Genomic DNA, 14,364 nt, shown 5'->3' on the forward strand with positions numbered 1-14,364 from the left:
CAATCCATGAAGCTCAAGTTACCAAAAGTCAAACTGCTTAACTATGAAGACGCCTATGATGTTAATATCAATTGCAAAGCCGTCAAAGCCATGCACAAAAATGTCTAGACATCATGAGCAGGCCAGCGAAACGCATAACAGTGAAAATAAACATCAATGCGATGACAGTTAAAATGAGAACTCAAGACATCAGACTCGCAATACAAGGACAGGAAATTGAGTGGGTTACCTCTTTTCAATACCTAGGAGTCATAATAGACAGCCAATTGAAATTCACTCACAAAATTTAATATCTTTTGCAACCTTTCAAAGCCTGAAACTCAGCTATACGTTCCCTGACAAGTCTTAGAAATTATGCATATCTACCAGTACTCAAAATGTACTACGTTCAAGCAGTTAGGTCACTCATTGACTATGCTGCTCCTGCTCTTTCATCCCTCAATGATAACCAATGGGAGAAACTCAAAGTGTTACAAAATGATGCACTCAAAACAATGCTGGGAGCACCTATACAGAAGCGTTGAGAGAATCTAAGAATGGATACCAACTTGTCAACTTTATAAAACTGGATGAAACAAAAAATAGCCTCCATAAAAGCAAAACATGTTCGAACCACCGCCAGACTGTCAATTAAAGATAACATACACAGATCGCTTAACAGAAACCTTCAATGCAGAACAGGTGCATGGACGGATAATCTGGTCCAGATTCTAGAGAAAGTGAACTTGAAATGGACCATTACAAACAAAAGAGAAAATAGACCATATCGACACTTTCGGCAGCCTCCTCTATAAGACGAATCGAGTCTAAAGATAATCACTGAAGAATTACCAGTTAAGAAATCAGCATGTGACTCGCAGAGGCTCAAAACAATCATAGAACAACAAATGGAAACCATCTGAAGATCTACAACCACTCACATCTTCATAGATGGATCAGTTGATCAAGAAAGAGATTCTGCTGAGGCGGCAGTTTACACTAACAACCATGAAGTTCCGCATCATTCTCTCCCATCCCTTGACATATTTCTTAGGCCCAAATGTCTTGTTTCCCCTGCCCAGTTACTTTCTCTCTGTACCTATTTTTCTATGTTCTCGACCATCTCCTCGTAAAAGCTATATACGCAGAGAGACGTGTATTGTTGATACAAATCTTCAATATTTTGAATGAAATCATTTTTCTTATCTTCATAAATGTCTAATCTTTTACTTTTAAAGTGGACTTGTTTTTTCGCAATGGTAATTCAACATACAAGGAAAAGCGGTCACTAAGTAGTTCCCAACTGTGAGATTTTTCTCTACGCCTACCTCCCTTAGGAGGTGGACTACAAGTTTAAAGGCTGCTCACGGCAGTTAAGCATGAGTCCAATAGAAAAAGGAAAAGCGGGAGCAAACCGCCAGGCCTCCACCACCAGGGGTGAAAACCTGTCCACAATAGGCCGCTGGCTCCTCCTAGTTAAACAGGACGTTAAAACTAATAAAGTTTTATTGTGAGAACCGACGGGTTCTCACAATCAAATATTTATATTTGATGTAGCGCTATGAATTGGAATTCGAATTCCCAAGAACAGCCGTCATATCAAGATCACATCAACATTTAATCGTAATATGCAGAAATATAGTGGAATAATATGGTTGAAGGGTTGACATCAAAGACCGTTTTCTATAACATAACAATTTATTAATAACAAGAGACTAACTACTACATTACCGAGTTTACGTTACGTTAATGTCCATCCAGTGGCACGATAACAAACAGCTAAATAGCAACCCTTGCTGTGCGGCTGCATACTGAACTAACCTGAACACAGGTTATTGCGTCATCAGCCCACTGATGACGCAATATTGCAAATCAAAGAAAAATATCACAGACTAAGTTACACCACAGAAAATGGTTACGTTATTGTCCATCAAGTGGCATTTGCAACACAGCTATTCAACAGCCCCTCGAGAAGTGACAGCAGGCTCCATCTTGCTGACACTTCGGGCTGACAACATGAACTAACTGAACAAATGAAGAATATCCACTGAAGACACAAGCATGCAATCAATAGTGTCTCAGTTTCCCTGACAGCTACTATAATCACAAGCTTAGGGGTCCTCCCGCCCCCCAGGAGAGACCCACGTAACTAGGCGGGTAGTCCAACAGTGACCCCCCCTATCACAACCCTGTGTGAACACTCTTTGCAACTCCCTACAAGAAGTTGCCCTGTAAATAGTAACAAAGACAGGCAAGGCGGGATTCTGGGACACAGCTCCACAAATCCCTAGATGACTCTACTCTCGTCACCAGACGACAACCAAAAGAAATTGCCTTAAGTGATTAATTACGTTAATTGACTGATCGCAGCAGTCACCAACAAAGTACTACGGTAATCACAAACAATTGTCTCACACTAGACAACAACATGATGATACTCTACGTTAATCATTAACACTTGTCTCTCTTGTTAACAATAACTCAAACTTATATTACATCACACTTGACTCCTAGCAAGTATTCAGTGAGTAATTCTCAATTAAGGGCAAACGGACCACTAATTACATCCCCATTGAGTTATGTTAACTAAGCCTACCCTAACTTGGTAGCTTCTCAACAGTCTGTGTCAAAAATTACTAGTGAGTGTTAATTACCCTAATTAATTCTGAGCAATTAATTAACTGTCACCAGGACTGATAATTAATCATCCATAAATACGTCTCACTCCGCACTGCCTAAGCAGGTCTCATCAAACACTGTGAATTCACGGGAAAGGAGTTAATTACCCCGAAATAATTAATTAAGTGCCATTAATCCACTGTCCTCAGACAGGATATGATTAATACAACGATTTATGCTAGCTCCATGACCTCGCTTTACCGGGTCATCGGAGCTCTCCAGATGTTAATTACTCCACTAATTAACATGAGCCACTAATTGCTATACCCCAGAAAGGTAATTAGTCTCGAGCAAATTACGTTAACACAAATACTGACAGACTCTGACTGATCCTCTCCCACTACGTGAATTCATGATGAGAAGGCTAATTACATAATTAGCTAGAGTGGTCAATTAGTTGTCACACGGACAATTAATTACTCCCGAGACGTATCTCACTCAAGCTCAACGCTGTTCTCTCTCATAACAGCCCTCACTCACTCCACAATAAGTGTGCACCCTTTATCCAGTTAATTCCCCAATTATTAACTCACTGAATCCTTAAGTCCTCAACACAACTTAAAGAAACAAAGTAACCCCAGTGTTACATAGGTCACACTACAATGGCATGCAACAACACAAGTGCTCTGCCCACATACGGTTGCAGGTACTGCAACTCGTTAATTACTGTGCCCACACAATAATGACACACGGTTGTGCAACAACATGAGAATACCAATATTACTGCCCCCCTTTTCTTGCAACCGTTGCAAAGGACTACTGTGAACACACACTTACCTCAGCAAGGCAATTAACCAATCAATTGCCTGCTCTCATTAAGTACTGTGAATTCCCCTGAATAATCCTAGAGGTCCCTTAAACCCTCAACACAGCTACCAGGGCAACAATAATATCGTATAAACTGATAACAACACTGCACAAACCTGCAGCATAATGATGCCATCAGCATACCTCACATGCTAATGACATCATTAGGCAATCAGTCAGCAATCGCATCTACTGACTCACCACACAACACAGTACATAAAGATGCAAAAGAACATATAGAAATCGCATTCACATAATCAATGAAAATTATATCATCAGGTAAATGCAACTCCAACTACACAGACCTCAGGGAACCCACTGACATCCCTGCAACCTGGCCTGCCTACCTCTAATGATACAATTTATATACGGTACTCTATGACATTAATCAAGTCTGAACGATTATATAGAATCGACAGGCTGGATCACTTATATGGTAAATCTCTACACTGACCGGTTACATACTCGAGTCAGTCTACACACATATATATATACATATATATAACTACAGTGTGGTCGTGTACAACATCTATCTCCAGGTACCGCCCTACCAGTCACCTGGACGTGCTACAGACAGCTGTCTCTCAGCTGCTTCCCTAGCCTGGCGGGGCTATGAGACAACTCTTACCGGGAATTTCCACCGGTACTCATCACACTGTACACAATGATAATTTTACTCACGTCTATCCTCCTCCTTTCACTCATTTCCCAGGTCACTACCACTCTAGCTGTCAACACTTAGCTTGCTCCTCATGCGTCGACAAGATGTGGCCCTAGGCTGTCCCGGGAAAGTGGCCAAGTGGCCCAAGGGGGTGGCCAAGGCATGTGGCCACCACGTGGCCCACAGCGCCCCTCCCGAGCTGAGAGGGGGGGAGTAGCAGGCACGCGGGCTGGCGGGTGGGGTAGCCGGCGCGCGGGCAGGCAGGTTGGCCGAGCCGGGCCAGGCTGAGTGGCCGGGCCGAGCGGCCGGGCGGTCGGGCGGCCTGGGGTGGCCCCCGGGCATACACACGTGGATGAGGAATCACCAACAACTCCAGCAAACCAGAGCCTGCCTTGCTCTACACTGGGGTGACAATGGCCGGCGGCGTCCCCACACTGACGCCGCCTGGCAGAATTCAAAGTCCCACAGGGGCCTGTAATCTCACCACAATTACACTAGGAGGCCCTGTACGTACTCCGCCAATTGTCATCAACACTAGACAGGTTATTTGAACCACCTGTTACCCCATGAGGCTCTGCCTGCTGCCTCATGGGTGCCCACTGTCTCTGAGGCTATTTTACTGGTCCTTCCGTACCTCGTCGGCCCTCAAATTTCACGAAAATTGGGCCTAGACACAACCCAGGATGGCAGGAGTGCAATCCCTGCTAGACAACACAGTAACGTCCGCGATTAAAGGGGGTGGAGGGGGAAAACTCCCCCCCCCTCCACCCAGACACGTCCTCGTCCCCCTGCTACTCTGCTCAGACTGCCCATTTCCCAGGCTAAGGAAACTCAAAATGCCCATACCTCCTCCCTACTTTGTCTTGACCAATCGGCACGAAGCCGGCACTGTTCCCTCGTGCCGCTACTAATCACAGCCTCTAGCGCCAAAACACAGCTCGGAGCATACATGCCTACCCCAATCACAGCCTCACTCACCCTCAAGCGTCCTGCGACGTCACAAGGAGGGGGGAGGACTAAAGACAAGGCGCATTGTCTCACATGGTGGGGGGGGGGGGGCAACGTTCACCCCACTCTCCCCCCACCTAACGGTTTTAGTAAAGTACCTCACATACCACTTCACTCTCACCTCCTCATCCTATTTCACAGAAACAGGAAAATCTCTGTAATTCTCTCTACCGAGCAATCACAGACTTCTAACCAGTCCCAAACGACAGTCCTTAACATAAGCTTTCATTCAACACCCCACAAGTATATGTTAGTTTGAAAGCTTCAGTTTCTAGAGTCCCTAGAGCGACTAGCCTAATCTAGAAACTAGGAAAACTAGCTGAGGGAATCTAGATTCCCTCACACCAACCAACCCGAGCCTCCCTCATAATCCCCTGAGAGTTTAAAATGTAGGCATAGTCAAGCTGTTCTCCCTTGATGTGAGTTGGTTCCTTGCTTCCCAAGAGACAGATATCTGGATGATCTTGTAGAAACTGTAACCACTTGACCCCATTAGTATTAATACTTCCTACTGTCCTAAGGCTTGTGTGAAGAGCATTAAAAGGTCCCCAATGACCAGTGAAGGATTTGTATCAATGCAATCAAGTACATAGCGAGCGTCGAAGCAGATCCTAGATACATACAAATTAACTGAAATAAATTTCCCTTCCCTTACAAATACTTTAACACAGACACTCTCTATACTTTGTGTTTTTGACGGTGGTTCTACTAACTCTGCTGGTATGGAGTTCTTAACGTGAGTCGACGTCCTTCCTCTTATGTTACTTGCGGTAAAAAGGTCAAACCCTTTATAGCCATTTGATACCAATAAGTCTTCAATCCTATCCCTTGTCTCCTGTAGGGCTACACCATCAATACCATTTCCTATCACATAACAATGAACATCTATAACTCTGTTTCTTAAACCATTAATATTCCATGACGACATTTTCAATCTAGGGTGATCCATTATTAAACAATTCATTTTCTAATTCGTCCCCAATAAGTTCACTAAGTGATCGCTGTTCATTGTATAATATCTCGCATCTCCCAATTTCCCTGGTAAAATAAACACAGTATTTACAAGTGTTTTCGTCAGGACCTTGATGTCCATTATTGGCCCCACTGGTTCCTTTATTTTATTTTTAATTATAGAGTTATTCCTTTCACTACGACTATCATCATTTACACACAATTCACTTTTCTTCATTTCATCACTCATTGTTTCATTATTGTCCTCAACCACTATTTCCTGTCTTTTCTTCACTACGGTTTTGTTACTTTCCTTTAACTTCACCAGATTGTTTAATTTTGCTTCAATGGACTCAATTCTTTGCCCAAGATTTCATAGGCACTCACCAAGTTTCCTTATTTCAGTCCACAAATTCTGGACAATACCATTCTGGCCGTCTTTCTGAGCCCCAGTAGCCACTTCTCTCACCGTTACACTGTCACTGCCGAAGTCCTGAGTGCTAGTCTGGCTGTCGGGTGCTGGAGCATGACGAATTAAAGGTGACTCGGTTACCCACTCATTCGTCCGGTTTACTGGCGCTATTTGGTGTTGACTTTTCTGCTGTTCTCCCGGTGTCTGAGTGAGACACCGGGAGAACACCTCTTGCCTGCTGTGTAACATTGGCCGGCCGGGTAACATACATACTCGGCCTCTTGCTACACACAGCCCAGCTGGCGTTATGAATACCTCCACAGTTGCAGCATCAGAACACTGTTTTCTCACCCAGCTGAAGTTTGTTTCAATACACATTAGTGAAGTGAGACTTTCCACAGAAACGACATCGTGGATCATGTTGACAGCGCCAAGATTTACGTCCCATCTGCAGCATTTCAGGTATAATATCGATTCATCCACATACTTTACCACATGACAATTCCACGATATCTTTGCTGGGTCAGAAACATAACAGCCCTTATAGAACCTACGTTAAGTAAGGTCTGTTCAAAGCTTCCTTTAGCAGGGGCTCGAACTTGCGGTACTCTCTTCCTAGGTTCACTGTCCACAACACCTTCTGGTGGTAGATCGGTGTGCATGAGATAGGGAAGAGAAGCCTCCACCTTCGCTGACCGTTACGTTCCTTGGTAAGTTCTCGACATTGTTCATTGCTTTCGTTGACACTGGTTAGATCATTCTCAGCGTTGTTCTTCATTCTTTTGTCGTTTCCATTAGTCTCACTATCACTGTCTACACTTTGCCTCAGATCCTGTCTTCTCCGTTTCTTCTGCCTCTGTTTCTCCCTAATTACCACTTGATAATCATTCTCTGCTGCTGACTGGCTGCTGTCTTAGTGTGTGAGTCCATGTCAATATTGTCGTGAGGAGTAGCCAGTTATTCTGTTATCTGATCCCCCACCTCAATACCCAGCATGGTGCAAGATGTGTAGAATATGTTAGGTATTAGTCTGTCTCCTTGTGTGTAGACTGTGCTAAACACCAATACAAAGTCGCCTTCGCCTCGCGCCTAGTCGCGGGAGCTATTACGTCTTCACCCGACCGCGTTTGGGATATGAATGAACCTTCACCTTGTGGAGCATAGTTCTCTTGGTTGGTGCCATCTGGGAGGGAAACCAAAGTCACATAGCTAGCACCCCCTTATCGGATCGCAGTGCAGAAGTCAATCCTTCTATCTTGTGCCAAGATTGTTTGGTCCGATTCCGGTTGCTTTTTGGTGCCCTTCTTGAGAGAGATATACAGCTCCGTTGCAAGTGTTTATTTCAGAGTTTAACTCATCCTCTCATTTGTCTTCTCGTCCAGTTCTCTCCTACACTGGACCTATCTTAGAAAATCACTCACCCTCATGTAGCCCTTTCATCAGTAGTTTCTCATCTTACTCGGACACTCGTGTTCTTATTACTCAGGTTTGCTGAACGACCGCGAATATCTCAACGACTCGTCAACATTGGAGGTTAAGGTAGTATTACAATCCCCCTGTAAAACACTGATCCCAATTTTTTTATACTTCCGCTCTGTGGTTATATAAACTCCTCTCTAGTGCCATTTATTCCATTTTAAAGCTTCAATGGCATAACTATGATCTATTTTTAAACCAGAAGTTGTTGTGGTCCATTCTGCACTTCCGAAAACCAGTCTAAAATCATATAAATTTGCCTTTTCTGGGAATTAAACTCGGAACCTCAGGCTTAGGTATTTTAACTGCTGCACCACAGATGTATGCAATTCATTATGGAAGATATTAATACAACTAAATTTACAACAGTTGCATTAAAATGCTTGCATGTTTACTCAAAATCTGATGTATAAGATTCACAAAGTCTGAAAGTTATTTGAGAACATTGTTAGCCTTCATAATATTGTGCCTACATTGATATGGGGAAAGTGGGTGCCCTGCCCTACATATGACATTTGTTAGTATATCATAAGATTCAAAACTCATGTGGGTACACCGGCTCTCATCCTGTGTCCCAAGACTACTTACCTTCTGTACACAGACGCCATCTTGAAGAAAACAATCGTCTGCATCCCTGCTGGCTGTGCGAGCCTCAGTACAGCCAGAGCAACCAAGTCTGGTGCATGCTGCTGCTGCTCACAGCACAGCTATGCAAGTTGAGGCAACACCACCACTTAATAATCATCAATCAAAAATGTAACTTCAACTGCTTTGTGATGACTGTGTCAAACATGATCTCGACAATAATAACAATTATGTACTATTCAAATATCTGAGAACAAATGCTAGTTATATTCACAGCAGGAGGCAGAAACTTCCTGCACACACCTGAGATTTGTGAATTTACGCACTATTCAACGTGACCTCATGTTCGTTCAGAGAATAATTATGTGGAAAATGGTTCATAATCATGATTTAGCGAGAGGAATCTGATAATAATAGCAGTGTTTGTAGTAATAAGAGATGTGCCTAGTATACCTCTTGGCATTTTTCTCCGTCAGGTGAAGTCGTCTGCTTGAGTCATATGGTCATAGCACATAGTTCTATACCGCGCTAAGACTTCATTACCAAACACACCATAATTACTTTGTGGTTTGTTTTGAATTGTTTTTATTGATACAAATATAAACGTGTTAATTAGTATATTATTTGATGTATAACGTGTTTATTAGTGTAATAACAGCAAAGCCCGGTTCTGTTCATCTAAGACTATAATATCCATTTTTATAACAAAGCTGTGTTCCATATAAATGTAACCTATACATATAACTATACAATTTCCTAAAAAAAAAACACACATTTGAATAATATTACTGCAAAAAAACTTTATATAAAAATATCCAAAGATGCCATTCAAAGGCTCCACATCGAACAAAATTCAAAGACTTTGAAATAATTATGCAAAAATGTATTTGAAGCAGCCTCCGTCCCACTTTTCACTGGAGCACACTGCTCGCTGGAACACACTGCTCGCTGGAATACACTGCTCGCTGGAGCACACTGCTCGCTGGAGCACACTGCTAGCTGGAGCACACTGCTCGCTGGAGCACACTGCTAGCTGGAGTACACTGCTCGCTGGAAAACACTGCTCGCTGGAAAACACTGCTCGCTGGAACACACTGCTCGCTGGACACACTGCTTGCTGGAGCGCACTGCTCGCTGGAGCACACTGCTCGCTGGAGCACACTGCTCGCTGGAACACATTGCTCGCTGGAGCACATTGCTCGCTGGAACACACTGCTCGCTGGAACACATTGCTCGCTGGAGCACACTGCTTGCTGGAGCACACTGCTCGCTGGAGCACACTGCTCGCTGGAGCACACTGCTCGCTGGAGCACACTGCTCGCTGGAGCACACTGCTCGCTGGAGCACACTGCTCGCTGGAGCACACTGCTCGCTGGAACACACTGCTCGCTGGAGCACACTGCTCGCTGGAGCACACTGTTTTCAGTTAAAAACAAATTCTACACGCCAGGGGCTCATCATATATAATAGGAGTGCAGCCGAGTGGTTAATATGATGGATGAGAATAATGATTTGATGTAAATTTTCCAATGACAGGTTTATTTTTCCTGTTTTAGTTTTCCGTTTCCCACTCATCCCTAGAGTCTCCGTTGGCTGGTGAACCCAAGAGGGCATAGTCATCGGTGCCTTGATCACCCATTTACCCCTGGAGAGCTGAAGGAAGTCCTGTCACTCTCCCAGAGGGGCACTGCTGGGAATGGACTGTATCCCATTTGTATTCCTTCAGAGGGAACCAAGGGTTCTTCGGTATCTTCCCTAACCTGTGGAAATGCCAGTCTCCTCCAATTCCCCCTTTGGCTTGGGTGGGATATGTCTGTTCTGAGTTCCTACAGGCCCATCAGCTTGCTTCTTTGTCTCTGGAAATTGCTGAAATGCTTGGTTTATCTATGGCTGCAGTGGGTAGTGGAAACCTTTGGCCCCATAAAGGAGGATTTCAGTGGGTTTATCCTGGGAAGGAGACCAATTGTCTGCCTACTCTCCACGGAACTCTGTATAATGGACATAAACTGCCAGAGGCGGGTTGTTCTTGAAGCATTCTTCGATTTACAGCGTTCTCTTGACACGGTATCCCGTTCTACAATCCTCCGGAGCCTAACCCGCCTTGGACTCTCGGGATCAACGCTGAGATGGTTCCGGAACTATGGGCCGTTCTTTTCGGATACCTGTGGTTGGTGATATCTCCACATTCCACCGCATACCTGTGGAGGTATGATATCACGTGATATCACCATACCTATGGTTCATATCATATCACGTGATATCACCATACCTGTGGTTGGTGATATCACCGCATTCCATTGCGGTCCACTGAGGTCCGCACAGGGTGCGATCCTCAGCCCGCTACTTTTATATGTTCTCTCTGATCTCCTGGCCTTCCATTGTGCTCTTGTTATTCTTTTCGCCGACGACATGACCCTCGTGGCAGAGAGTGTCACACTCCAGGAGGTGAAAAGCTCTCTGGAAGAGACAGGGACTGTCGTTTTGGCATATGTGACAGGAAAGGCCTCTTCCTCAACCCCTGAGAAGAGTCGTCATGTGCTTCTGGATCCGCTTGTCAGCCCAACTAATGGTGCGTTTCTGGGGCCGAGGTCTCCCGGTTCCCACGGTCCACTGGCCGGCTAAGTGTGGTGCTTCCTCGATGGTCCTCGTCTGACAATGTTGCCTGCCTCCAAGACTTGTACCTTCGTCGCATCGAGATCATGATGCGGCTCTTCGGTGTGGCATGGGGGGCAGCGCGGGAGTTGCAAGTCACCTTCTATAAGGCCTACATTTGCAATACGCAAAGTCACGAAGCAGTAATATATTCCACTGGAATACTAGAATTCAACTCTTCTATAACAAGGAATCTGCTTAAAACGTCCGCAACTACATTATTTTCACCCGGGTTTTAAACTCTAAATCATACTCAAATTGGGGCAATACAATGCCCAATGTCAAATTCTAGCATTGGTATTTTTTTATGTCTAGCAATCAATACTAGTATGAATTTATGGTCCATTCTAGCATTTCTCCTACGTTGAAGAAAATATCTGAGGTATTTTTACAGCATATACCAAGGCTTCCTTGTCTAGTGGGGAATAATTATGCTCTGCAGAAGATAATTTCACAGCCCACCCACCCACTGGGAATTAATCGACCTCAAGTTTTAAAGGGTAGTTACTAGTAAAATTAGTAACCACGGCAGAATTTACCAATTACTTTGAAACATTAATAAGACATTCATTACGCTTGATGACGATCTTAATCTTGACACGTTTTAACAAAGCATACATAGGAGATTATTTAGTTGAAAAATTCTTTAAACATTTACAAAAATAAATTTCCAATTATTTCTTCTATCATCTTGATACTTTTTTTTAATAAATCGTTATAATTTGCTGGCAGTTTTAATATTTTTTTTTTATTATATCCTTGAACAATAGGCAGTTATGCAGTTGTTCAGTGCAAACTGGATTGGGAGCTGAGGCCAAATTGTTGGGTTATAACTGCATGAGAAATAACAGTTCTATAACACTCACCAATTTCCTCTCCTCTTACTTATGCTTAGTCGAGACATTTAACCATAATTGTAAATGTTGTATGTCTAGATTTAAGCAAGGCCTTCGACATGAAGTTATTCCAGTTGTCAATGAAAACTATAGGAATGGTAACATGCAATTAAAGCTCATACGGGAGTTGATAGCAATTGCTCTAGATATCAATTAAATAGGAACCTAAAGGCAATAGTGTTTCCGAAACCTATTAGCGTTCGTCCAAAGATAAATAGGATCATACTGAGGGCAAACATAATGCACATGTATAAGAAATGAACGTGCGAGAAAAATCATTACATAGCTAAAGAGCTTGAGCTCAGGGGGCTAAACCTTCACCTACAAGCACAATTAGTTGGTACACACATATGCACATCAGCCAAACAAAGCAACAGTGTTTAGGGTTCATGAAAATATAATGAATATGCAGAGCCAAAAAGGATTATAGCAGAGAATAGTGAGGAGAGGAGGAAGCAGAGGCGGCGGGAGGCGAGCTCCAGCACCTGTCCGGGAAAGGTAACGTCCAAAGGCCGTGACTGATACATGATATCAAATGTTACAAGAGCCTGAAGGGCGCACGGAAGAATTTGTATTACTGATTGATGGAGTGGACGACTGGTAAGTAGATCTCATTATACGTCTCTCGTGAGTAGATCTCATTATACGTCTCTCGTGAGTAGATCTCATTATATGTAACGTATATAGATTTCAGTAGACATCTAGTGAGTTAATCTCAGATGGCATCTGGAGAGTAGATCTCAGTAGATATCTGGATATTAGATCTCAGTAGACATCTGGATATTAGATCTTAGTAGATATCTGGATATTAGATCTCAGTAGATATCTGTTGATTAGATCTCAGTTCATATCTGATGAGTAGAACTCAGTAGACATGTGGTGAGTTGGTGTCAGTAGACATCTAGTGAGTTGATCTCAGTAGACGTCTGACGAGTAGATGTCAGTAAACGTGTCAAGAGTATATCTCTGTAGACATACAGCTGAAAACTGCCGGCGGGATTTAAAGTGTAATCACTGACACTTGTAAGTACACCAGGTGTAAACACTGTCACCTTTGAGTGCACCAAGTGTAATCACTGTCGCCTGAGAGTGCACCAGGTGTAATCACTGCCACCTGAGAGTGCACCAAGTGTAATCACTGCTACCTGGTAGTGCACCAGGTGTAATCACTGCCACCTGAGAGTACACCAGGTGTAATCACTGCCACCTGAGAGTGCATCAGGTGTAATCAATGCCACTTGAGAGTGCACCAAGTGTAATCACTGCCACCTGCAAGTGCACCAGGTGTAATCACTGCCACCTGTGAGTGCACCGGGTGTAGCCACTGCCACCTGAGAGTGCACCAGGTGTAATCACTGCCACCTGCGAGTGCATTAGGTGTAATCAATGCCACTTGAGAGTGCACCAGGTGTAATCACTGCTACCTGAGAGTGCACCAGGTGTAATCACTGCCACCTGAGAGCGCACCAGATGTAATCACTGCCACCTGGGAGTGCACCAGGTGTATTCACTGTCACCTGGGAGTTTACCAGGTGTAATCACTGCAACCTAAGAGTGCACCAAGTGTAATCACTGCCACCTGAAGGTGCAACAGGTGTAATCACTGCTACCTGAAAGTGCACCAGGTGTAATCACTGCTACCTGAGAGTGCACCAGGTGTAATCACTGCCACCTGAGAGTGCACCAGGTGTAATCACTGCCACCTGAGAGTGCAACAGGTGTAATCACTGCTACCTGAAAGTGCACCAGGTGTAATCACTGCCACCTGAGAGTGCACCAGGTGTAATCACTGCTACCTGAGAGTGCACCAGGTGTAATCACTGCCACCTGAGAGTGCACCAGGTGTAATCACTGTTATCTGAGAGTGCACCAGGTGTAATCACTGGCACCTGAGAGTGCATCAGGTGTAATCACTGCTACCTGAGAGTGCACCAGGTGTAATCACTACCACCTGAGAGTGCACCAGGTGTAATCACTGCCACCAGAGAGTGCACCAGGTGTAATCAATGCCACCTGAGAGTGCACCAGGTGCAATCACTGCCACCTGAGTGTGCACCAGGTGTAATCACTGCCACCAGAGAGTGCACCAGGTGTAATCACTGCCACCTGAGAGTACACCAGGTGTAATCACTGCCACCTTAGAGTGCATCAGGTGTAATCAGCGCCACCTGTGTCGCAAAATCCGACACCATTTAATAATAATATTTATCTTTGTAATAAGATAAGGAACCTCCTCAATGTTTACTAATATATGTAGT

The sequence above is a fragment of the Procambarus clarkii genome, chromosome 36 (genome assembly GCF_040958095.1).
Source record: "Procambarus clarkii isolate CNS0578487 chromosome 36, FALCON_Pclarkii_2.0, whole genome shotgun sequence".
Lineage (NCBI taxonomy): Eukaryota > Metazoa > Arthropoda > Malacostraca > Decapoda > Cambaridae > Procambarus > Procambarus clarkii.